This window comes from Lactuca saligna, chromosome 2, assembly GCF_052625555.1.
Source record: "Lactuca saligna cultivar CGN05327 chromosome 2, ASM5262555v1, whole genome shotgun sequence".
In the NCBI taxonomy this organism is placed as follows: domain Eukaryota; kingdom Viridiplantae; phylum Streptophyta; class Magnoliopsida; order Asterales; family Asteraceae; genus Lactuca; species Lactuca saligna.
The window spans coordinates 162,038,095-162,065,722 of record NC_136418.1 but is presented as its reverse complement, the minus strand read 5'-3'; the positions used below and the strand labels follow the sequence as shown (position 1 = coordinate 162,065,722).

Below are 27,628 nucleotides of genomic sequence, written 5' to 3'. Positions count from 1 at the left end.
ACTACCATGAAAAAGGGCATTAGAAACGAAGTTTTTTGAAATATCTACAAGATATCAAGGATGGGAAGATCAAGACACCCTTCGCAGGTATTTATATACTATTCAATCTAATAACTCGTCACATGCTATTTCTTGGGTTCTTGATATAGGATGTGGTTTTCACATTTATTCTAATTTGCAGGGCCAAAGAAGTAGTAGGGATGTGGAGCATGGGAAGATAAACTTGATCATGGGGAACAGAAGATCGCCGCCTGTCACCAAGATTGGAGTTTATTCTTTAGTGCTTAGTAGTGGGTTAGGGCTAGATTTGAATAATTGTTTCTATTCGCCAGAAATGGCTAGAAACGTCATTTATTTTCATGGTTTATATAAACAAGGATTTAGATTTTCGTTTGATAATGAAAAAGGTTCTATTAATGCTTTGTTTAATAGTTTTTTATATTTTGAAGCATTGCCTTGTAATGGAATATATGAAAATGTTATGGTTGTAGTCAACTTAGGAAATGATTTGTTGCATATCAACTCTTCCAATAGTTTGGACAAAGCATGCTTGTGGCATTGTCGTCTTGGACATGTAAAAAAGAAGCGCATATCCCAACTCCCAAAAGGATAGAGTGTTGGAGTCATTTGACCTTATGGACGATGACGTGTGCGAGTCTTGTTTACTTGGAAAGAGGACCAAGTTACCCTTCAATGGTTTTTGTGAAAGGGGTGAGGGTTATTGGATCTCATACACACCAATGTGTGTGGTCCCTTTCGATCCACCACAAGGGATGCAAGCCTCTTCTATGTGACTTTCACCGATGATTATAGCAGGTATGGGTATATCTACTTAATCAAGCACAAGTCGGAAACCTTTGAATAGTTCAAAGAGTTTAAGTAAGAAGTGGAGAATCAGTTGGGCAGGAAAATCAAGATGCTTGGATCCGATCGAGGTAGAGAGTACCTTAGTCTTGAATTCTATGACTACCTCAAGGAATGTGGAATCGTTTCACAATTGATGCCGCCTAGGACACCGTAGTTGAATGGTGTGGCTAAGAGGCGTAATCGAACCTTGTTGTACATCATTTGTTCCATGATGAGTCGTGCTTTGTTACCTATCTCATTCTTGGGGTATGCCTTGGAGACTGCCGCCCATATCCTCAACTTAGTCCCAACCAAAAAGGTTGCCAAATCACCTCACAGGATGTGGACAGGGAAGGCTCCCTCGTTGGCACATATCAAGGTTTGGGTTTCTGAGGCTTTCGTAAGACGAGAGACTCACGACAAGCTCGAACCTCGTAGTGAGCGGTGTATTTTCATCGGCTATTAATAGAATCCTTTTGGATAGATCTTCTATAGACTGAGTGACAATGTTGTCTTTGTTTCAAGGATAGGGTTTTCCGAGAACGAGAACTCAAAAGCCAAGAGGACAGTAGGAGACAGATTGATCTTGAAGAGCTTCAAGAATCAAGTGATGAAGGAACCTCTAACACTAGCGCTCAACCCGAGGAGGAAACTTTGGTTGAACCGATTGACGAGTCCTTACCTCTTAGACGTTCCAGTAGAGTTAGTGTTCCACCCACGTTTTATGGATTCCATATTACTACAAAGGGTGATACGTTTATTAGTGATAGTACACTAGTAAATTTGGATGAGCCTAACAACTACAAGGAAGCCATGGCAGACCCCGAGTCTGCGAAGTGGAAAGAGGCTATGGACAGCGAGATTCAGTCCATGTATGACAACCAAGTTTGGAATTTGGTAGACAATGTGTCGGGTAGTAAGACGGTCGGGTGCAAGTGGATCTTCAATAAGAAGACCGACATGGATGGGAAAGTGAACACTTATAAGGCGCAATTGGTTGCGAAGGGCTTTACTCAAACTCCTAAAGTTGACTATGATGAGATCTTCTCACCAGTTGCGAAGATAAAGTCTATTAGGTTTATGCTAGCCATTGTTGCGTTTCATGATTATGAAATATGGTAGATGGATGTCAAAATCACTTTCCTTAATGGGAAGTTGATTGAGGATGTTTAAATGAATCAGCCAGAGGTTTTTTTCTATACGAAACACCCTAATAGATTGTGTAAGCTTGAGAAATCCATTTATAGATTGAAACAAGCATCTCGTAGATGGAATCTTTGTATCGATGAGAAAGTCAAAGAGTTTGGTTTCTTGAGAAGCGAGGATGAGTCCTGCGTATATGTCAAAGCTAGTGGGAGTATAGTTAGTTTTCACGTTTTATATGTTGATGACATATTACTCAAAGGAAATGATATTCCGACCTTGTAGGAAGTTAAGTCCTGACTTTGTAAGTGTTTCAATATGAAGGACCATGGAGAAGCTGCTTATATTCTTGGGATAAGGATAGTGAGAAATAGGAGTAAGAAACTAATAGGACTTAGTTAGAATATTTACTTGGAAAAGGTACTAAAACGTTTTAGTATGGAGAATTCTAAGAAAAGGGAATTACCAATCCAAAGCAATACCAAATTGAGTAAGACACAAAGTCCGATTACCGAAGCTGAGATAGCAGAGATGAGTCAAGTACCTTATGCTTCTGCAGTTAGCTCGATCATGTATGCTATGACTTGCACTCGCCCTGATGTGGCCTTCGCTTTGAGCATGGTTAGCAGATATTAAGGGAACCCTGGTAGAGTGCATTGGACCACAATCAAGAATATTCTTAAGTACCTTCGGAGGACCAAGGAATACTTTCTTATCCTCGTTGGGAGTGATGACTTAAAGGTGTGAGGGTATAGTGACACCAGCTTTCAGATAGACCGAGATAATTATCGATCTCAGTCAAGCTGGGTTTTTACCCTAAATGGTGGAGCAGTGTCTTGGAAAAGTTCCAAACAGGAAACCGTGGCTGATTCAACGTGTGAATCAGAGTACATAGCAGCGAGCGAAGTGTTGAAAGAGGCAATATGGTTGAATAAATTCATTTGGTACCTTGGAGTTGTTGTAGCCATAAAGGAGCCTATGGAAATTTTATGTGATTATGAAGGTGTGGTTGCGTTAACCAAGGAACCAAGGGAACATGGCAGATCCAGGCATATCGACAGGAAATATCACTTTATTAGACATCAGGTAGAAGAGGGATTCCTCATAGTTAAGAGGGTATCGTCAGAAGAGAACCCGACAGATCCCCTCACGAAGGGACTGAGTAGGGTTAAGCACTTGCAGCACGCTAGGAGCATTGAGATGAAGGACGATATTAGTTTAGATTAGATAGTTTTCAATACGTGTAATAGATAAATTGTAATTAACATTTGATGATTAAATAAAAGAGTATTATTTATAAGTAAAGTTACTATCTTGTGTTAATTATTTGCCTATTGTATCACTTTTCATGTATTGACTTCCTGAAAAATAAGATTATTCAGACAGTCCATAGTCGCTCATACTTTGGAAGTATGTATGAAAGAAGATTATCATGAATTGGCGTGTAGATTGTCTAAAGTGTATTAGACATAGCAAAAGTTTGCTACAACGTTCATGAGTACTTATGAAATAAGATTTGAGTATTGGAATAAACCCGCACTCACTTGAATCACTTCATGGAATTAATCACGAGTGATTGTGAGATGATAATATCATTTAGTCTTTAAACCTAGATATATGGTTTATTGTTTGCGAGTTCGTTATGCATTGATAATGCGTAAACACATTAGTAACTTGATGTTATAAAACACATTGTTGTGTATGATTTGATGAGTGAATAGTAAATGCAAATAAGTCAAATTTTATCTATTCCGTTTATCCTAAGAGGGTAAAAGCGATATCTAGGCCCCTCGATGATTTTGTTTTACTTATGTGTCGGGTCCGGTGAGTACTAAATTGACGTGTTCAATTAAGTTCTATGTCAAACAAATTAGAGATCGAGAAACAAGCTGCTGGAAAATAAGTATGACTATGTTCCATGTAAATGTCCCCATGATATCTTGAGAATGGAGGACTATACGATCCCTTATCTGAAGGACAAGTCAGAGTTCGACAGTGGCTTTTGTGAGCTACGATTGCTAATCGGATTTTGAAATAGTACTTGGATTTATAGTTATTAGACTTATCCAAGTGGGAAACTATTGGATTAGTGTCTAAGTCCATAACTATATTTGGTATGTACTTGACCCGGTTGTAGCATGGTCCTTTTGGGTTGCCTTCACCAAAGCAACTTAACTGGATGAATAATAGAGAAAGAGGTTTTGGTTTATCAATATATTATATGAATAATATATTAACAGAGAAATCATATTTTTTAATTAATATTTGTCAAGTATTAATTAAGAATTAATTTTGTGAACAAAAGAGATTAATTAAACTAAGGGGACTGGAATGGTAATTATAAGATAGGGTGGACGAATTCTTGGGGATAAGGCCTTAAGAATTTGTCCAAGGTAGGGATCCAGAAGATTCTTATGGGTTGCTTGGTGGCTAAGCAACTGGATAAGTGTTTGACTGAAACCCTAATTCCTCACCTATAAAAGAAACCCCTAGGCATGTAATTTTCGGCTACCACAACCCAAAGAAGAGTTTAGGAGCCGAAACTTACCTCTCCCCTTTCTCACTTGCCTTTTGATGGGTTTTGAGCATTCTTACACTCCTAAGTTGTGCATGCAACCCTAAATACATTGTATCTATTTTTTCTCTATTATACATGCAAACTTGAACTTTTCAAGGTATTACCCTAGCTAGAATACAAAACTTTTATACTTGGGTACTAAAACAAGTTAGATGACATAGATTTTATTGTAGTTGGAAGCGTTGGACCCTTAAGAACTTAGTGCCCCAAGTGTTTCACCTAAAATGGAATCACACAACACCACCAACAATGGAGGAACTTGAGAATATGTCACTTGCACTCATAAAAACGGCTTGCCCTCTTGTGTTTTCACTAGTGCCTCCTTAGTGCCTCTTAAGTGCCAATTTCATGAGCTAGAGGGGTTCTTATATAGTGTGGCAAACTAGGGTTACATCATGTAAACCCTAATGAATTTCCATATCCTTCATGCTCCATGGGTTAAAACTTCCATGAAGTATCCATGAGTTACCACATGGGTTTCGCCCAACATGAAGAATTATGGATCATAAGCCCACTTTATAAGAATGAATGATTTACCAAATCAACCCATTATATTTAATTAGTCTCTTTTGATCACAAAATTAATTCCAAATTAATTCTTGATTAATACTAATTAAATAATATGATTTCATATTCATTTATTAGAACTTATAACATATTAATAAACCATAAATAACCTCTTCTCAATTATCCATCCTTTAGATTGTTCTGGTGCCATGCAACCAAAATGGACCATGCTAATCTCGGGTCAAGTACATACCAATAATAGTTATGGGCTTAGACACCTAATCCAATAGTCTCCCACTTGAACAAGTCTAATAACTATTATTACAAGCATGACTCCTACTCGACTAGCAATTGTATCTCTTAAAACCCGCTGTCGAACTTTGACCTAGTCAATGACACATCCATTAGATAAGGGATCATATATTCCTCCATTCTAGATATCATATGGACTGAGACATGGATTATAATCATTCTTTCTGTCCATCTATGGTTTCCCGATTTCCAATTTATGGCGACCGACTAATTGAACAAATCAAATCAATCCAGGCCTGGTGTCATCACTAAATCATCGAGGGGCCCACAAATATCGCTTTTATTCACATGGGGTAAAAGGAATGGATAAAATTTGACCCAAATGTTTTCTTGTACTTACACATCAAATTACACACAACAATATGTTTTATAACAACCAAGTTACTGGTGCGTTTACATATGTCAATGTGCAACCAATTCGCAACTACAACTCACATGTCTCCATTTGAAGAATATAAGACATTACCATCTCATTATTACTCGTGATAAAATCCATGAAGTGATTCAAATGAGCGTGGATTGAATCCAATACTCGAATCTTATTCCAGGAGTACTCATGAACACTGCAACCACTTTGTCCTAGACAAACTACAAACCCATTCATGATGGTCTTGCGTCAATACCTACTTCCAATTTATGATCGACTGTGGATGATTTGAATAACCTAGTTATTTGGGAAGTCAAAAAATGCAAAGTGAAACACAATAATAATATTAATACTACATGGCCCAAAAACTTTTTAGTCATATTGATTCCTCATTATTCATTGTATAATGTTTCGAATAATCTACTTTATACTTTAATTAAAACAATAGTTATGCCATGCTCCAAGCATGCACACTATGTTTGTCTATGATCCTTACTTTGTGAATAGATCAATTGAAAAACATTTCAATGGTGCTCATTTTAAAATTCTAAATCCTTATTGTAAGTGTAAGAATTTCAAATTCTTGTCACTGCTAGGAAGTGTTAGATTCTAGACTATCATGCAATGATTCTTTTGTAATGTCTAGGTGCCAAAAATCATAGAGACTTGATCAATGTTATTACAAAATATTCCTTTTGGAGAATGTTACAGAGACTTGACCACTGATATTACAAAATATTCCTTTCGAACTGTCCACAGTCGCTCATACTTTGGAAGTAGGTATGAAAGAAGGCTATCATGAATTGGCGTGTAGATTGTCTAAAGCGTATTAGATATAGAAAAAGTTTGCTACAACGTTCACGAGTACTTATTAAATAATATTTGAGTATTGGAATAAACCCGCACTCAATTGAATCACTTCATGGAATTAATCACGAGTGATAGTGAGATGATAATATCATATAGTCTTTAAACCTAGATATATGGTTTATTGTTTGCGAGTTGGTTATGCATTGATAATAGTTTGATGTTATAAAACACATTGTTGTGTATGATTTGATGACTGAATAGTGAATGCATATAAGTCGAAGTTTATCTGTTCCTTTTATCCTAAGAGGGTACAAGCGATATCTGGGCCCCTCGAAGATTTGGTTTGATTTATGTGTTAGGCCCGGTCAGGACTGAATTGATGTGTTCAGTTAAGTTCTATGTCAGACAAATCAGAGATCGAGAAACAAACTAATGGAAAATAATTATGACTATGTTCCATATAATTGTCCCCACAATATCTTGAGAACGGAGGACTATATGATCCCTTATGTGAAGGACAAGTCAGAGTTCTACAATGGATTTTGAGAGCTACTGTTGCTAATCGGATTTTGAAGTCGTACTTACATTTATAGTTATTAGACTTATCCAAGTGGGAGACTGTTGGATTAGTGTCTAAGTCCATAACTATACTTGGTATGTACTTGACTCGGTTGTAGCATGGTCCTTTTGGGTTGCGTTCACCAAAGCAACTCGACTGGATGAATAATAGGGAAAGAGGTTTTGGTTTATTAATATATTATATGAATAATATATTAACGGAGAAATAATATGTTTTTAATTAATATTGGTCAAGTATTAATTAAGAATTAATTATGTGGACAAAAGAGATTAATTAAACTAAGGGGATTGGAATTGCAATTATAAGATAGTTACATTGTAGGCTAAGGAAACCCTAGAGATAGGGTGGACAAATTCTTGGGGATAAGGACTGAAGAATTCGCCCAAGGTATGGATCAAGAAGATTCTTATGGGTTGCTTGGTGGCTAAGCAACTGGATAAGGGTTTGACTGAAACCCTAATTCATCACCTATAAAAGGAACCCCTAGGCATGTAATTTTCAGCTACCACAACCCTAAGAAGAGTTCAGGAGCCAAAAATTACCTCTCTTCCCTCTCTCTCTTTCTCTCTCTCTCTCTCTCTCTTGCCTTCTCCAACTGCTTTGGTGTTTGTGATCTATTAGAGGCACTACATTTGAGGTGCTAAGGTTCTCAAAGGCTCAAGATCTTCAATCAACAATCAAAGGTAATGTTCTAACTAGATTATTACTATGATGTCGAGTTTTATGATATGCTAGATTAGGGGTTTGCAAGTCTTGGATAATTATGCATGTACAATTAGAAAAACTAGATCCAAGCATTAGGGTTTGCATGAACACCATAGGAATGTTGTTATGCTCAAAATCCATCAATCATAACATCCTAACAATATGCATATGCATGGTGGTCGCTTAATCCTCTCTTCTAGATGAAGGCTAACTATCTCATAACTGACTTATCGGCCTTACATAACCCACCCATGAAACTTCCACCAACCATGCAGCATTCATGTATGCTAGCCATACATAATGTAGGACCCTATAGACTTTCGAATACCTGATCCTATCCTAAGCCCTTCATCAAACAAGAACAGGAAATAAGGCCAAACCAAACATTCTCAGGCTATAAGATCTTAATTATGCACAACCGTGATGCATATACTAAGCAACTACAATAATAATGTCAATTTCATCTAAGAAAAACCCTAGGCTATCAGGCATCATATAATCAGGCAATTCTATCATGCAATTCCTGAAGATCCCTAGCCTAGTAACAGCATGTTGTTCTAACATATCACATAATCAAATAACTGTATAGTATTTTGAGGTCTACTTATTAGCTCTGGCTGATCGTACACTCTGCATCCTCCTTTACTTATTTTGAAAGCCATTTAAAATCATTTTGAAAATATTTTCCTTGATTTGAGACTGGATTCACACGCGTGTTCCTCCAATTCACTCAAACCAAGGCTCTGATACTAACTTGTAACATCCATAAAAATCGTGCCAAATTTAAACTTTTTAAGCATTTCAAAACCAGTGAATATTACAAAACTTGTTTTCAAAATTGTATAATATCAGAGTATCCTAGAAACAAAATCATAAATGTGAGGAGTTGTACGATCACGCCTTCCCGCGATCATCCGAGGTACCTGAAACCAAAACTAAAACTGTAATCCCGAAGCTTAGTGAGTTCCCCCAAAACACCCATACTGCCATACATACAACAATATACATATAATCACAAACAGCATACTATGGGTGCAGTCAACCATCATGTTGGAATACCCCAGGCCCTCAACCATCCGGTTGGAATGCCAACATAGTATGGGTCCAATCATCCTCGGGATGGAATACCCTAGGCCCACAGCCAACAAGTTGGAATGCCCACATACTATGAGTCCAGTCATCCTCAAGATGGAATACTCACAACCCACAACCATCGGGTTGGAATGCCCAGGTCTATTGACTTTTTCATAAAGTAGACAAGCCTCAACCACCAATCAAACATGTGCACCTATAACAAATAACCACATAATAGTCTATAGATAGTTAAACCGATCTAACAGATCATAGCAACATAATAACATCCTAACTACCAGGATACTGACCTAACAAATCATAATAACATATACCATCCTATCTACTAGGATATCGATCTAACAAATCATACTAGCATAACATATCAGGATAACAATAAAAAGGGATGGCCTTCGTTCCTTCGACCCTTGAGTATAATGAGGAAAACTCACCTAGAAAATGTCGAACTAAAGTGATAAGCTCAAACTTTCGAATCACAACCACAAATTCCAACACCTTCAAGTGATGCTAAAATGGAGTAAAGTTCAGATCCTCAATTGTTCTTTGCTCCAAGATTCTTGATCTTCAAGCTCCTCTCAAAAAGATCCACCTTCCAACCTGAGAGTCAGTGTGTTACAGTGGTAGACTTCCGTTAGTTAAGTCGGTTCTGGGAAGTTGAGTATTTATTATTTGTCGTTATTTAAAATGAATGTTGCTGACTCTCGTAAATTGGAAGGTATTCAAACTAGATTTTTTTGGGGAGCTGAAGGTGATCAATATCGTGTTTTATAGTGGGTTAATTGGGATGTAATCTTAAATCACTACTACAAAACAGACCTTTAATGACACGCTTTTTACGACATGCACTGATTAATGATACGTCAGATCTTTAGAAATTTGAAGAATTTAGGACACGCATGTTTGCGTGCCCTAAAATTAGTGTCTGACAAAAGAAAAAAAAACACGGAGGGTGCTTATGGTAAACGCGTGTCGTCTAGAAATGTCTCTTTATAGTTTTACAAACGCACGTTCCTATTAAGAAATGGGGACTAAAACTAGGGCTTTTTTTCAAGAACGTCTAACCTCTTATTCTTCTCCTCCGTCTCCCTCAAAAACCCTAGTTTCCATCTCCATTAATCTTCCCTCACCGACGATCTCATCTAAAACCTCGTTCTTACGATCCTCATCTTATAATTCTTAAACCTCGCTTCAACGCCCCTTCTCACAAAATCAAAAAAATCGATGAAGAACTAGGGCTTTTTACCCTTGGAATCGTACCTCACAAAATCCTTCATAGAGTTGGCGATTGGGGCTCTGTGACTACTTACGCTCACAACAACAATGATTTTAAGGTTTGTGTCCCCGAAGGGAATAATGGTGAAGGTATTACATCAGATGGTTGACTTATCGGGCGTCGTCACCAGTTTTGTGCGTAAGGAGGGTTAGCGGATGAAGAGGTGGAAGATTTTTTAAACATGAGGCTGAAGAAAGAGAAGAAGATTAAACGGTACGTATTTATTTTTATATTCATCTTCATTTTTTTTACGTATTTGAGCTCGTTTTTCATCCATGTTTGATTCAAACTTCAATCTGTCTTGCCCGATTTGTTTGCTTATGTTTTATTCTTCAGCACACTTGTTATCCCCATTATTGATTTCATGGTTAGTTAACTGATGGGTTAAAACTTGTCACATTCTAACATTAAAGATTAACCTTTCGTGTAAGATTTGCATTCTTTATGAAATTGAGTATAATGTTGGTATTGAATTTCCAACCTCTATAATAAATCTTTTGGATCATTACTGCAAATAAATAAAAATTTCATTTTTTTAACCAAACATCTGATTCATCATATGAATCTAAAGCTACATTTGCATCATATTGGATTTATAATAAGATCGGGATAAGAAGTTAATTTCAATCTAAAAATCCTATGCAATGACCAAAAACTAACAAGAACCAGGGATCAAAAGCTAGCTGTTGATTACTCTTCTTTTACCAAATGAAATTGGGGCATGTTAAGCATACATAGAGGTATACATTGGATTAAACATATATACTTTGAAGGCTTTTTTTTAATGTTGTATAAACCATTCTGCATCATGAAATGTTTGTAGTTGTAAAATCAAGTTTTTAGATAATCAATGGATCTGATACTGATTGTTATGAACTTACAGATGACAACTATTAACAGGGCACTTCAGGATGACAATGAACCAAATTCTGATCAAATTATTTATAAGTTATTATCAAGGTTGATGTCAATATAATAGATTTTATTAATAGTCTAGTAATGGAGATATTATTTATGACTCAATAACTAAATAATAATATGTTTTAAAATTTTAGGAAGAGCAAAAAAGAAGCTTGAAGAACTGTTACATCAATGGTCAGAATGGGATACTCTAGAATGCTCTATATCTGAGGCAAAATTTATTTTTCCAACAACAATTAAGTTTAAGAAATTCTCACAGTTATTTCAGAATTAATCAACTTGTTGAATCTTTTTAGGGTTCTAATGAAGATCTTTTTCGGTAATAATTGTTTTGTGTTTTGTGAGCAGTTAACAGATTTTGGGCTGTCAAAGGTTGGCCTAATTAACAGTACAGATGATGTATCTGGTCCAGCAGTGAGTGGCACATCACTATTGGGTGATAATAGGACTCAGTCATCTCTCTCATCTCCACCTCCATCTCCATCTATGTCTGCCACTGAGACTCAGCAAGAAAGACACAAAAACCGCTCTGCTGTTGGACAACTCCAGACTATTTGGCACCCAAGAATCTTCTGGGAAATGGACATGGTTTGTTCACAACTAACTTGATATAATAATGACATGAATTGCTTATAAAATCTCCTACATTAAAATGTTTTATTCAAATATCTTTCAGGTATATCAGCAGATTGGTGGTCTGTTAGTGTAATATTATTTGAGCTGATTGTTGGCATTCCTCCTTTCAATGCAGAGCACCCTCAGGTGGGGTTGGGGTTGGGGTTCTACTTTCACTTCTTTGTTAGTTGTTGTAATCTTACCTTTTCTTCACTGTTTTTTTAGATGATATTTGACAACATTCTCAACCGTAACATACCCTGGCCTGCAGTGCCTGATGAAATGAGCCCTGATGCCCAGGATCTCATTGATTAATAAGAGAAACTTTTTAATTATCATCTTTAAAATTTAAATACATTTTTCTGAGTTCAATCATTGTGCATATTACTTACAGAAGATCCTAACCAGAGACTTGGAGCTAGGGGAGCAACCGAGGTCTGCTTTCTTCTTTTTCATGATCAACATTAATCATTGTGAACAGGAAGCTAGATAATTTGATAAATGCAGGTGAAACAGCATCCATATTTTAGGGATATTAACTAGGATACCCTTTCCAGGAAAAAGGTGCATGAAATATATTAACTATTAAACTTTGTTTGATCTGATCATTTAAAAGAAAGTAGAAAATAGAAATAGCTATGTTTTGTGTCAGGCTGCATTTGTGCCTTCATCAGAGAGTGCACTGGACATAAGTTATTTCACAAGTAGGTACACATGGAATAACTCAGAGCAGGTATATGCAGCAAGTGAAACAGAGGACTCTAAGATTGATGATTGATAGCTTTAGTTCAGTTTGTATGGCCACAAGTGGTATTAATCTTTCAGAGACTGATGTTGTATTCAGCTCTTCCTCCTACCATGTTCTGCTACAACCCTATTATACCTGCACTGCTTGCCTTCTTCTATGTTTTATTAATCTTTCAGAGACACGACTTTTATACTAGACACCGAAGATGAGAACTCGGTCAAATCAGGAAATTGATTTTTGGTTGGGATTTAAAGGCCTGCCAACACCTCCTCCACCTGAAGAGATAACCATAAATTAATAGGGATTCATGTTGCTTTGTCCTTTAACACGTCTATTTTTACAGGAGGTTTTTGGTGGTTGAGTACTTTCAAAAATAGCTAAACAAAGGGACCAAAAATTAAGAGGAGGATTTGAAGACCCATAATGACTAAAATGCCCTTTGCTTTCCAATAGTGTACCCACCTATAGTTGATTGGTAACCGATTTGATTTTTGATTTTTCAGTTTTTCATAATTGTGTGCTTATTGATGTGTTCAGGTTAGGGCTTCCAGTTCAGTTCTGGGCTTTGTTTGCACATTTCTATTTAACAGTTTCAAGCAAACGCATAAGAAACATAGCATCTTTCCTATCACTTTTAAGGTACCTTAGAACTCCTAATTTTCAAGATTTGTTCTTATTCATTTAGGATTTATGAAATTAGATAATATATTGTGTGAAATAATTGGAAATTTTACAGGTGTACAATGTTGGAATGGAGGCAACAGTTGTATTGCAGCTTAAAGGTGATTGTTCTCTTGGTTACCTCCATATCGTGTAAGCCTTTAACCGTCTTCTACTATTAATCTGTTACCCATCTCTCTTTTCTCTGTATCCTTTTACCATTCTTGAGAAATTGACACCTTGTCTGACTTCAAACCTGGAGCTTAAACAATTATTTCTTCAGGATCAATACTTCAACTCACACCCATTTCGATTAGCAGCCTCCAGTAATCTAGGAAACTTGAAGACATGATCAAATCATAAATGACTGCTTGCTCAATGAACTGATCCTTATTTGGAGTTTTTTACTTGAATTTTGTTTTACAAAGTTGAGTTTCTTTATTCGTTATTTATGGTTATGTTTTTCAATTTGGATCATTAGTTGAGATTATTTAATTGCTTTAATTAATTTAATAACTCATCATTGAAATTAGAATCTAGATAATCGTTTGTTGTTTGTTTACTTATGTTTGACTGATGATTAGAGTATGTGTGTGTTTGTACTTTTTCAATTAGAGATGAATTATGATAAGTTTCAATTTGGTTGTTATTAATTATGAATTTTTTGGTGTACACCTGCTTTTATGCTCATTGGAGAACCTGATTTTAATTGAAGCTCTACAGAAGAGGTGCTAGAATATTTTAGGCAACAAAGGTAACGTTCCAACTTAGAGGAGTTATGTCTTTCTATCAATTATCGTTTACCTTAAAATCTTTTTTTAGTACTATTGACCACCTTTGTGTGTAGATAGGAAGCTGATCATATCCTAAAAGTGAAGGTTCTTAATTTTATGGAAAGTTAACAGATCATACAAGTAAAAGCACATCATCTGTGTAGGTATACTTCATGTCTCCCCACAATTAGATGCCCATTTTTCATAGAGTAATTATAGAAATGGTACCTGTGGCTGTAAATTATTTTTCCCTGATTTTTACTTCACAAAATTTAACAATAAGACAGTTATTTTGCATAATCTTCCTCCATCCTTCCTTCTAATGACTAACAGTTGGCGTTTTAAAAATGTCATGGTGTTGAAATTATGTCTAATTTGGTTGTCATGCACTAAAATTACTTGCCAAAGTGCCCTGCATGTTATTTTTTATTTTGTTGTTGACAAAATGAAAATAATGTGTTGCAATGAGGAATGCCTTCTAGAGAAGCAATGCATTCAAAAATTTCAATTTTTTGGAGGTTGTTTATTTCTTAATCTCATCTAAATGATTAACAAGGGATTTCACGAATCAAGTTATCAGATGGGGGTGAGCAAGGAGGAGAAACAAAAATCCCATCTTCAGAAATCAAATATGTTTATGATGATTAGGTTTAATATTCTTCTTAATTATTAATTGATGATTACCAATTTTTTTTTATTTAACTATAAAGTTCAAAACTTTAAGGTGCTTAGTTTTCTATATTTCCTTCGAAACCCAGGGTGCAGTTGAAGCATGTGCAACCTAAAATTTATATGCTACAAGATCACAAGGACAAACTGTAGGTAAGTTAACATAACTGATATATGAATTTGTGAATCCAGATCAACAAGCTCGTGTCATGAAGTAATTTAACTCTATTTATATGGTGGTCATAACTCATAAAAGAATGGTAATTGATAGTCCTATATACATTGTTGATTCACCATAATATGCTAAAATCATAACCATAAGACTACATAGGTTGTTGGAGATGAAATTAGTGTGTTCTGTAGTTTGTATTTGATTTTAATATTCTTTGTTCAGCTAAGCATATCCATTTGCCACAAATCTTGATATGGAGATTCCCTTTTGTTTTCCAGATGCAGTTATGCAGAATTTGAATTAGGAAAAGGAATTCCAATTTCTCCTTTTATAAGGTGGAGAAGAACTAAGAAGAATAAAAGCAAGAAAGAAAGATAGAGATGTTTTCATTGTTTTATGGACTTTGGAAATATCTGGTCAGTAAGACAGAGTTTCAATTACTGATTCTTGGAATTGACAAGGCTAGGAAAACAGTAATCATTTCTCTACTCTTTCATTATTACATACTTTTATGTAATTTGTGCATTTTGTCTGTAGTAAAACAAGCCTATTTAGACATGAGCAATACTTTGTTTATGTCTAGACCTTACTGGAGAAATTGAAGACACAATATTCAAGCTTAGAAGGCCTTCCCCCCTGATCGAATTGTTCCTACTATTGGAGTTAATATTGGTCGAATAGAAACTTCAAATACAAAACTTGTGTTTTGGGATCTTGGAGGTCAGGTATTTACGACCAATCCTTTTATCTCATACCTTCTAAATTTTCCAACTTTTCTTATGATCTTATCTTAAAAACTAGCATAATAATAGCAAGCACTAGAGATTAGTGTTACTGTTATTTTTTTTTCTAGTTTGTCATTGGTTCATGAGTATCTATACAGTCTGGTCTTCATTCAATTTAGGAGAAATATTAAGAGGAGGCATATGCTGTTATCTTTGTAGTTGATGCTTCTTGTCCATCACGTTTTGAAGATTCCAAATCTACCCTTGGTAACTAAGCTTTGTTTTATATTAGATGTTGCCCTTTTATGGTAAATTTATGAAATGAATCTATATAATATATGATGTATATGATGACAAGATAAAGAAATAGCGGTAGATGATGATAAGGTAAAGAGAACTCAAGATCTGCTATCGAGCTTCTCATACTTCTGCTCCCACCAACACCACATCAAGATTCGCCACTCTCAACACTATCAACACCACCTACTTCGATGCTGATCAGTACATGAACCTTCTTGTACACCCTCTCATCTCATCTTGAAATTGTATCCCTTAGATATTTTCTCTATTCTTCCATCTTTCACTTTCTGCTCTTATTATTAGACTCATTAAACATAAATGATAAAAGAATTATATAACATTTCTTCTTCTTCTTCTTGTCCAGGGCTGCATTGGTAATTGCAGACGAAGTTCAATTTAAATTTGATAGGTGTCTTAGGGCTCTACACGAAACAATGAGCGTTTTCTTTTATGTTTTATGTATATAAAGTTTGCTTCCATTTTCTTTTGTCTGAACTAAGGTTGGTATACATATAATATAGGTGAGGGATCTTCCATCTTTTATGTCTTATTGCTTGGATACTTCGGGATCACAAATCTCACTTCTCAACATTACCACCATACTACAATCTTGTTGTTGCATCTGGTCATGCCCCTCACCCTTATATGTGGAGTCCTCAACAGGTATAACATGCAAACAATTATCTTCATTCATTCAGATTTATCAGGTTGACCTTTCTGTTGACTTTTTTGTACTTGCAAAATCACAAAATCAGCATATGATGCCACCATATGCTGCTTTCTATCCACATGGAGGTGTTTATGCACATCTTGTAGTTCATCTTGTAAGTTGTGACAACCGTCAAATTCTGGTCAATTCAAAGTCAAACAAAGTCAACAAGTCAAACCGGTCACTCAACTAACCCTTGTGTACTAGGACTTACGTTCAGTATTTACTAAACAACTCGCTATTCTGATAAGAAATCATAAATCGAAAAGTACATACAACTAGATCTCCTTAACCTAAAAACTGCGGTAAGTGGCAAGCCAAACCGATAAAACCATGTTGCATACTCATCGGGAATGTGTAAGATCCTTAAACAAGGATTAACAGTGTTTACGGACCTTACATCGCGAAGCCGGACACTCACAAAAGCCACACTCGAAACCTCTCTCAATCGTTTTCACTCTATCTCTCTCTATTTGAAATCTCTCTAAGTATGTGAAATCTCTCCCAAATCTCTCTAAAGTATGTGAAATCTCTCCCAAATCTCTCCAAGTATGTGAAATCTCTCTCAAATATCTCTCTGTATGAGAAATCTCTCCAAGTATGTGAAATCTCTATCAAATATCTCTTTGTATGAGAAATCTCTCCATGAATGCCAAATCTCTCCCAAATCTCTCCAAGTATGTGAAATCTCTCCCAAATCTCTCTCCAAAGTTTCCCGTAACCTTTTAGAATCATTCGGGTCATTCCGACCCTTAACCGTGTCAAAAACGGCTTAAAACGGGGTAAAAACGAGAAAAATGGACATTAGGAACCCAAACCTCTCCAGAAGAGAGAAGCTTCTTTGGACCCGAAGGTCCTCTTAGGGACCGAGAGCAAGAAGGAGCCGAACCCCCTGAGCCGAAGGTCCTCTCAAGGCCGAACCTCGCCCAGGAGGAACCGAACCCGAACCATGCTTAAGAGGAACCGAACCTCGCTTCGGAAGAACCGAACCCGAAGGTACTGTTCACCACTGTTCATTCGGCACATTTCGGTCGGACACGTCGCCTCTTATCTCCGGACCGAACCCCCCCCCCCCCCCTTCGCCTTCGCCTCCCTTCACTTCCTCGCCCCCTTTCGCTTCCCTCTGTTCGTTTCGTTTCCAGCTACAGCCCCCAACAAGGACCGAACCTCGGCCTAGGGACCGAGAGGTCTCGCTGGGAATGCCTTTCTTCCCGGTTTTCGCATAGTTTTGCGTTTAAGGCCCGTTTTTAATTATTTTAACACGGGATTTTCACCCAAAATCATATTTTAACATAATAAACCCTAAATATTCACAATTTAATCATATTTTCATAATAATCTTTATTTAAATAATAAAAGCAAGTGGGTAAAGTACAAAGAGGTGGAGTGTTGACTTTGCTTTATCTTATGACACAAGCAACCACTCCCACACCCACTCTATGACCAGCCACACCTCCCCACCTTACCTAGGTCACTCCAATGTCCCTTACACTCAATTTACACTCATTCCTACGTTTTTAGAGCTGGAACAAACAACCTCTCTCCTCATTTCTCTCATTTGCTCTCATTTCACTAAGTATCAAACACCACTTTTCTCTCAAACTTTTTCCACTCCAATTTCGATATTTAAGGCTGATTTTCAAGTGTTCTTCCACTATTAGTAAGTATAATTCATCCTCCTTATGATTATTTCACTTCATTCTACTCAAATCACGGATATCTTACACAAACTCCATCATATTTGTGTTAGAGCTTCGAATCTTCAAGGGATTCTTCAAGTGTTCTTGGGTTGAACACTTCTCTTCTTCAACACTTATCTACTGAAATCACTCAAGGTGAGTTCATAACCCTACATTTTCATGTTTTCTCAAGTTTTCAGGGGGGGAATACAAGTTAAAACACCAAGAACATAACTAAATTTTTCTAACAGCCTTCATCAGAAAAGTTCAACTCCATTCACGGATTGTTTTGGGCATCTTAAACATTTTTGTTTTCAAAACTGTACAAGGTGCAAATAGTTCAAGTTTTTAGCTTTAAAATGACTACTTGCACATCTCCATATGATTTTTCTACGATTTATGGTGATTTTTACAAAACAGCCTGTCTTTTCAAACACAAACCCGGACCAGTCTGTGAATATGAGCATTTTAAGACAAGTTAAAGCTTCCAAAAATCATGATAAAAATTGTGAGTAAACTAGACTCATTTTAGGAACTCTCAGAATTTACGGATCTAGTTTTCGACTTCGTATGATTTTTCTAAAAAAGTTCTGAAAGACTAAGAATTAATTAACAGCTTCTAACTATCAAAACACTTTGTAACATGTTGAGCAAAGTGTTAAATCTTTGATAACTTCATATATTACATGTATTTCTTGTCATGATATATTTATATAATAGGAAATTACTTGCTGAATTTATAAGAATCCTCCATCGTAATCAATAGTACAAAACAAAGCAAGTTCATCATAGTTATATCGTACTATACGTTTGACTTACATAGAGTGGGATTCTTAAACACCACAAAGAAATATACTAAACTATAATAGGTATAGTTAGGGTATATATACATTTCAAACATTTTAATAAACTATAATAGGTATAGTTTATGATCATTTACATAACATACTCGTACAAAAAAGGGGGTACAAATACAAAGTACCGGGTTTTTATACAAAAGGGGGTACAAATACAAAGTGTCGGGTTTATATACAAAAAGGGGTACAAATACAAAGTGCCGGTTTTCATACAAAAAGGGGTACAAATACAAAGTGTCGGGTTTATATACAAAAAGGGGGTATAAATACAAAGTGCCGGTTTTTATATAAAAAGGGGTACAAATACAAAGTGTCGGGTCTTTATACAAAAAGGGGGTACCGATACAAAGTACCAGGTTCACTTAAGATAGTTATTATGATATTAAAACTATATTGCATCTAGAACTGTTAGACTTCAACTATAATCGCTGAGCGTACATGTTTGAGTCTTATAAGAATTTTGTCTCGATTGGCCTAGAATTAGTGGTGCCTGCCTCATCTCCTGTTCCTTGTTTGGTTGTGGACCTAGGGCAGACCCACTATATTCAACGTTTTATCTAATTTAAACCTTATATAACTTATATACGCTGGACGATTATAGAGGAACTCTACGGGTCATTCTAGGGTTCATTAATGCATCATAAAGGAATATTTCTATTCACACTTAACTAAGAAAATATTGGATTTTCTGCAAATCAAACTATATCGATTTTACAAGGAAAAACGGTTTCTACTTCAAACAAAACTCTTATGAACTCACCAACTTAATTGTTGACACTTTTCAAAACTACTTGTATTCTCAGGAAATCAGTGAAACAGGAAAACTTCATCGCTTTGAGGATGGGACGTTAAACCGTCAACAATTTATTTTTGTCATCATAATGTAATTGATTTTGAATCATGTAAACATATACTTTGGTGTAACTTTTTCGATTATATATATGTTGGTTGTATTTACTTTGAGCACTATTATATACGCTGTTGTGATACTGTACATGAAGTCCTCCACCCCCGGACGTTTCCGCCATCCTTGGTTTGGGGGTGTGACATAAGTCTTCTTGACCTTTCTAAGATCATATTGTAAGTCTTTTATGAAGGTGGAAACAATATTGATGGGAACTCACACAGGTGGAAATAATTGCTCGTTTATAAAACAGTGGGGAGATTGAAGGAACGAGTGAAGGAATTGATGGGAATACAATTGAGGTAATAAACCCTGATGTCATCAGCTGAAGTTGAGAAGGCTGAGCCACAAATGATGGCTAAAACTAAGGTATACTGAGACAGAGCTCTATTTTTAACTTTGTTTTACTAACTTTCTGTTTTTATAACATCCTGTATCTTATAAAAGTTTAATCTTTATCTGGTTGGTTGATTAGTTGAGCAGCTGGCAAATACCAACAGATGTGATTGAGCAAAGAAAAAAGCAAGAGATGTCTGGTGCAGAAGATGGGCTTATGTGTGTATATTTAGTGTTGTAAGACTGTTGGTAACAATATATGCCCTCCTGTTACCAATCTGCAAGAAGTGAAGTATAAACCAACCTTACATACAAATATTTACAAGCTCATTCTATTTATAAACAAGTGAGTTGGTAAATTTTAATTCTAGATAAATTTACAACTGTAGCTATATATATATAAAACAAACTAATGAGTTATTAAAACAGAGACATGTGGGAGACATCAATGAAGTTCCTGAATCTGGCTAGAAAGGTCTATTATTTTTGTTGCTAATAATTTTGATATGTATTATTTGCAGCTTGCTAGGACATGATATAACTTTTATCAGTCCACACCAACAAAGTTGGCTGGAGAAAACTACTTCCTCCATTCAGGGTAGGTTAGTAGTTTCTCACGATGATGTGTTGTTTCTTGTGTAATTAAAAGCTTTTTGGTTTCAGCCTTTTGATTGTGTGATCAATAAAAGATTTTTGGTTTCAGCTAATGTTCAAGTCATTATTTGTCATCCACACTCGATGGACAACAACCAATTTTCTGACATGGAGGATTTGTTTTTTACATGATATCTGAAACAAGGTGTCCCTTACATGGTAGTTAGCGATTGTATTTTATGCAATGGATTGTATTTTTTGTATATGATTATTTGTATGACATTAAATTTTATGCAATGGATTGTATTTTTTGTATATGATATTTTATTTTATATTATGAGACATTAAATACAAATTTAATTTGAAAATTAGTAAATCTATAAATAATATTTTTTTTAAACATTTAAAATTATGATACGCAAAAATGTGTGTCATCATCATTTATGACATGGCCTTTCTTGACAGGGGCTTTCTTGATACGCATTGGGTGTCATTAACACGCGCGTCGTAAGGTTACGACACGCGAAAGCGTGTCGTCTTCCTTTATGATAGTGCCTTTCTTGATACGCATTGCGTGTCGTAAACGCGCATCGTAATTGCGCGTCGTAAATGAGCGTCGTAAATGTGCGTCGTCTATAGACGATACACAAAAACGCGTCGTCTCTCTTTATGATAGGGCCTTCCTTGACGCGCATTTGCGCGTCGTCTGAGCCCTTTACAACGCGCAATGAGCATCGTAAAAGGCTGTTTTTCTAGTAGTGAATGATAAAAAGTTTGGAGGTTTAAGAGTTGGTAGTCTAGCTAACTTTAACCAAGCATTAGTCTATAAGTGGAGATGGAGGTTTCTAAATGGTGAAAATTTGTGTTGGGTTAGGCTTGTCAAAAGTTGTTATGGGAACGATATGGATTTCTCGCTGTCTTCCTCCAATTTTTTGAAAAAAAAGTATTTGGAAGGGGGTCGTAGATTAGGTGTGGATTTTTCATTACAATAGTAAAGTTCCATTTGATTGGGTGCGTAGATAAGTGGGTAATGGGAAAAATATTTTTTTTAAAAAATCATGTAACATATAATGTTTAGTCCTTCATGATCAATATTTTTTAATTGGCAGGTGACATGTGTAGTCTAGAGAAATGAAAATTGGTATGAAATGGAAACACACTTTTATTATTTGTTTATTATAACATCATATATTTTTCTTGCTTATTATAACATTATACTATTAAAATAACCAAATTATAACATTATCATCCTAAATTTTGAATTTCTGTTTATTTTTCTATAGCGATATGTGTTATTTTTGCTATTTTATGTGATACAAGTTATATATCAATTTTTATTGAGAACAACAGAATTAACTATAGTCTATCAGGAAAATTTAAGATCTAAAAAAGATAGTAAATCGTACAATTTAAACGGACCATGTAAACTCATGTAAACTTTACAATTTGATCGGACCATATAAACGCACAGTATATATGATTAACAACTTTTGGATATAAATTGAAAGGAAAATTGCAAGAAAGTCACTATATTAAAACAAAAATTTGATTTTGATATCAATTTTTTTTCCAATTATATCATTATATTTACAATGTTGTTGGGATATCAACCAAATAATTGGTTCTCCTTGTTCTCTCGGTAACTATTTTTCCTGAATTGCAATAAAGTTACTAAGTTTACTAAAATTTTGATTTTGACATCGAGTTTCAAATTGCAAGAAATCACTATATTACCACAAAAAATTTTATTTTGACATCGAGCTTTTTTTCTTAATTATGTCATTGCATTTAAAGTTTTGTTGTAACGTCAACCAATCGACCGACTCAGAAGATTTTATTGTGGTTTAGAAACTCGATTTGTACAACAAATAAATGTAGATCGGTCCAAGGTTCAAATTCACTTACAAGTAAGCAAAAATGACATAGTCACCCTTCCAGGAGCTGTTATTGTGGTTTTAAAGATCGATTTGTACAATAAGTAAATGAAGATCCATATAAGATCGTTTTAGTGGTTCAAAGTTACTAAGCATCTCTTAGATCAACCTTGTAGTAGGGGTGAGCAAAACCAAAGTAGAAAACTGAAAAACCGAAAAAACCTAACAAAACCGAAACCAAAACCAAAACAAAACTGATTGTAATAGCCGGATTTTTCAGGTATCTTGTATATTTGTATTTTTGGTGATTTGAGAGGGGACTCGGCGAGTTGGAGCTCAGACTCGGCGAGTAAGGACGCGGATGTGGACGCGGGATCGCGCCTGGACTCGGCGAGTCCAGGATATGGACTCGGCGAGTCAGCGCTGTGTAATGAAACCCTAATTTCTCGGGTTTGAGACCTATTTAAAGGGCCTAATGGCCGTCATTTGTGCTCACCGGTCCCTTGAGTGAAACCCTAATCGAGTGTGAGCATTTGGAGCTAAGTAGGAGGCCATTATTGATCTTGGAGGTGTCATTGTTGCAAGGAAGGAGAAGAGCTAGCCAAGGGAAAGCAAGAGGAGCCACTTCTGTGGGTTTGGAGTCCAAAGCATCACTATTGTGGTAATAAATTCGAGTTATCTTCTTTCTTGTTGTTGTTTATCTAGATTTAGGGTTTGTTGAACCCTTTTATGGCAAGATCTAGTGTCCTCTTGGTCCCTTATGAGGTTTGAACCATAGATCTGGACCCTTAGAGGTCCAGAGTGTCCCTTTACCCAAACTTTTTGGGAATCAATGGAGGCTTTGGATTGGAATCCTCATGCCTTAGGTCAAAACTCCATTTATGAGCCATGGGGTGTGTTATGGGCACCAAGATAGGAGCTTTACGTGATGAATCAGTCTAGGGAGGCCAGATCTATAGATTGTGGAAGCAGATATGACCTTAGAAGCAAGTTGGAGTGGTTGCATGGCATGGACTCACCGAGTCTGTTCATCAGACTCGGCGAGTAGTTTGAAGATTGCCTTGGGATTGCTCAGTGAGTGGTCCAATCGAGTCATGGGTAGACTCAGTGAGTCAGGGTGAGTTGGAGAGGGATGATGAGTGGACTGAGTCAAACTGGGACTCGCCGAGTTGTTCTTGAGACTCGGCGAGTTGAGTCGGGGTGGCCCCGCGATTCTTTCAGGTGAAACTCGTCGAGTAAGGGGGGATACTCGACGTGTAGTAAGGGGATTTCAGAGGGTTGGTGAAAACGTCTAGACTCGCCGAGTCGCCGTAGCACTCGCCGAGTCCAGTCAAAGTTGACCGTTGACCGTTGACCGGTGACCAGAGTTGACCTGTGTTGACTTCTTAGGGATAGTCAACCTTAGAGATATAAAGTGTTAATTAGAGACATATAATGTTATAGGAGGATTAGAGCTCGGAGGATCGAGCACGAGGGATTTCCAGGATTCGTGAGATACCGAGATACGCGAGGTGAGTCTTCTCACTATACTATAACCTTGAGTAGGTAACCAGAGTTATGTGATAGAGTATTTGTATGCTATGTATGTTATGTGTTGTACTGCATTATTTCTATGTGATTTATGTGGTGCATGTTTATCAGAGTTAGAACCTGAGGGTTCACAGAGTTTGGGTGCACGGACCCGTAGAGTCATAGCCTCGAGTGGCTAATATGTGTTATATGTGGTATTTTGGGGAACTCACTAAGCTTTGTGCTTACAGTGTTTGATGTTATTGTTTCAGGTACTAGTGATGACCTCGGGAAGGCGCCGACTTGATCCGTACACACACACTCGGAGTTTTTACATTGTGATCTTGGGATTTTGTATTGACCTATATTGGATAATTAATATGGTTGTTTGATGAATATTAATCGAATTATGTTTTATAAGAAAATTGAAAATTTTGTTTTGAAATTTACGGTGTTACACTAATAGTTTAGGTTTGTATTATTACTAAAACCGAAAATGTAGGTTCGTTTTTGGTTTTTTGGGAATGTAAAAACTGAGCGATATTATATAATATATGTGTATTCCAAGAATTATACATGTATATATTTATATTACATGACTAAAAAGCACGAAAAGCGCTTCAACTTGATGGTTACATGTTCAAAAAAAATTCGTTTTTGGTGTTTTGGAGGCTGGACTCGCCGATTCCATAGCTGAACTCGCCGAGTCCATGCTGACTCGACGAGTCCAGGCTTGACTCGACGAGTCAACTCGTCAGATGGAGGATATCTCAGGTTTTCTTGCTGTTTTTGCTTATGAATAGTTACCTTATCATGTTAGATCAATATTAATCCGATTATATGATATATTTGACTATAATTTTGATCTAATTGAAGATATTTATCAATTAATAAGATAATTGTTTCCTTATGTGATAATTGATTAATTATTTTAAGTAAATGGATAAATTGTTTTGCAAGAAATCATTAAATGAATCAAATATGGATAATTATGTGATTAAATGTTAATTTGAATTATTTGTTATTTGATCCTTGTTGTTATGAAAAGTTTCATATTTCTCCCTTTAGGTTTTATAGTTTAAATTTGAACCCAAAAGTTTTGTTGTTTTGAAATTTAAATAGTTGAAACCCTAATGTTTTGAAAAAGGTTCAAAACTTGCCCTCAAGTTTTGGAATTTAAATTTTAATTAAATAGCTTAATTTTGATGTATATTTAAATTCTAAACCCTAATGTTTTGAAATGTTTCAAAACTTGCCCTCAAGTTTTGGAATTTAAAAGTTGATTAAAAGTTAATTATGAATGTTAAATTCTAAAACCCTAGTAATGTTTTGAAAGAGTTCAAATCACTACCTTATGGTTTTATTAATTAATGAAGATGTATAATTAAAAGAGATTTAATAAATCCATAAAAGTTTAGGTTAACCATTCAATTGAATTAAAAGTGTAATTGTTAAAGTTAACCACATAGTATTTTAAAAGTGTAAAATACACCATATACTATATATAACATTAAAAGTTTAACATTATATATATGTATGAGTAAAAGTCAGTCTTACCGTTAGTAGGCCTCATTCACGAAGCTGGTCTATAAGGGGTGTTTAAGGAAATTGCCTATAATATGGCGATTGAATGGGTATCCATTCTTACCCACCGCACTCTTGACTAGTGGAGGGTCGTTAGCCGAACGGGTAGGATAGGACGATACCTTCCATTATAAGTATAATGAAATATAAAAGTAACTAAATGTTTTTACAAAGTTCCAATCTTAGTTACTTAGGCAAAGTGAATTGATGCAATTACATGAAATTACACTTTGTGCCCTTGCGAAGACGTTAGTGCAGCGTGTATGGTTTACTGGCACACTAAATGGTTTTAAGCAAAGGTAGCAAAGGGTGACTCAATGCTTGTCATAGTTCGGTGGAGCGTGTGAGGTTTACCGGCACATCGAATAGGTGACTGTAACATGTGAGGGCACCATGTAAGTTTGCATGGTTATTCACACCCGCTTTGTGATCCTCGGCATCCCAGTCACAAACAAGAAGGGCATGGTTATTCTACAACTAGATTACGGCATCCCTTTTCTAGGTTGTAGCATATTGTGTTGGGTCCTAGCCTTAGTATCTCATTTGGGTGATTTACTAAGGACTCAATCAACCAATCAACTAACTTGAATTTGTTTCTCCCGTTTTGTAGATGTCAAAGTTTGACAACCATGGTCTTCCCAAATCCCGTGGAACAAGCATTCCACATGAAGATGGTATTCCACGATTCGATCGAGGAACAAGATATCATGCTTCACTTCCTCCACCTCCTCCAATTGTTCTCCCTAACCCACAAGATCGAAGAATTGAAAGGTTCAATATCACTAAGGCCCTATTGGAAATGAAACATGAAGATGGTAAATCCATGTATGCCCACATTCTAGGAATGAAATCACACATCAATAGGTTGATTATGTTGGGTGTGTCATTTCCCGATGAGTTGGCTGTGAACTGGGTTCTGCAATCACTCCCTGAATCATATAATAAGTTTAAAAGAAAGTATTATATGATGGATCATGACGACAACCTCATTGACCTAACTTACATGCTCATTGCTGCTGAATCAGAAATGATTTGGCGAAGCAATGGAGCATATTTGTTGGGAAAGTCAACCGACCATGCTTCCAAGGACGTTCTAAGAGAAGCGACATGCGTTTGCTGCCAAGAGAAAAGGCGTTGGATATAAGTCTGCCCAGAGAACCTGAAGAGTCCAAAAGATGGGAGAGTCAAAGAGTATGGCTGTACTTTAGGTAAAATCCACTATCTAACTCCATTAAGTTCCTATTCGTTGATTCTTAATACATGATGTGATAAGATTGCATTTGAATGTTTTGTAGGATCGATGAAAAGTAAGGAAGCTTGATGAAAGAGCAAGAAGAGTCTAATCACAAAGAAATGGATCTCGATCGCATGGACTTGAAGATTAGATTTTGAGCTTATATATTTATGATAGAGTTGTTAGAAATTTTCTTTTTGAAATACATAGTTTTCAATGGATTTTGCATTGTAAGGACAAATGTTTTCCGCTGCTTTTATAAATAAAATAAATTTTGGTTTAACTTATTTATTTATTTGTTTACTTCCTTGCAATGAAATCGTTATGAAAATTGATGTTTGAATATTTCTACAACAAATGGATATGATTCTTATTTATGGTGTTTATGGAAAAAGTCGAGAATTTACCAAATAGGGAGAATTTCTCATCACCCAAGTTTCAATTGGACAGAAATTTTGAATCATGCAACTTGGTTGCACGAAGAATGAGAAATTTCATATTTGGAAATTAGACTAATTCATTGACAAAGTGTTAAGTGAGGGACTAGGAGAT

At 36.0% G+C, this 27,628-nt stretch overlaps 4 long non-coding RNA genes across 9 annotated transcripts; all 4 read left to right on the top strand.

The window, feature by feature from the left end:
* Window positions 1–9,990: 9,990 nt before the first annotated feature.
* On the top strand, window positions 9,991–11,357 carry LOC145029282 (uncharacterized). The gene is made up of 3 exons (XR_013676452.1): window positions 9,991–10,426; window positions 11,097–11,173; window positions 11,269–11,357. It is a non-coding gene; the product is annotated as an uncharacterized LOC145029282 (long non-coding RNA).
* Window positions 11,358–11,485: 128 nt separating this feature from the next.
* Window positions 11,486–13,582, top strand: LOC145029281 (uncharacterized). 5 transcript variants are annotated; one of them, XR_013676450.1, is made up of 7 exons: window positions 11,486–11,722; window positions 11,811–11,896; window positions 11,975–12,313; window positions 12,402–12,482; window positions 13,035–13,136; window positions 13,234–13,310; window positions 13,441–13,582. It is a non-coding gene; the product is annotated as an uncharacterized LOC145029281 (long non-coding RNA). The 5 variants fall into 5 exon arrangements; XR_013676448.1 differs by having other exon boundaries at window positions 12,402–13,136; XR_013676449.1 differs by having other exon boundaries at window positions 11,975–12,482.
* Window positions 13,583–13,806: 224 nt separating this feature from the next.
* On the top strand, window positions 13,807–19,956 carry LOC145029280 (uncharacterized). Of its 2 annotated transcripts, XR_013676445.1 has the most exons (9): window positions 13,807–13,911; window positions 14,005–14,094; window positions 14,689–14,752; window positions 15,050–15,244; window positions 15,355–15,496; window positions 15,676–15,763; window positions 15,855–16,013; window positions 16,161–16,459; window positions 19,845–19,956. It is a non-coding gene; the product is annotated as an uncharacterized LOC145029280 (long non-coding RNA). The 2 variants fall into 2 exon arrangements; XR_013676446.1 differs by lacking the exons at window positions 15,676–15,763; window positions 15,855–16,013; window positions 16,161–16,459 and having other exon boundaries at window positions 13,808–13,911.
* Window positions 19,957–20,124: 168 nt separating this feature from the next.
* Window positions 20,125–20,877, top strand: LOC145029279 (uncharacterized). Its single transcript, XR_013676444.1, has 3 exons — window positions 20,125–20,314; window positions 20,421–20,627; window positions 20,803–20,877. It is a non-coding gene; the product is annotated as an uncharacterized LOC145029279 (long non-coding RNA).
* Window positions 20,878–27,628: the final 6,751 nt, after the last annotated feature.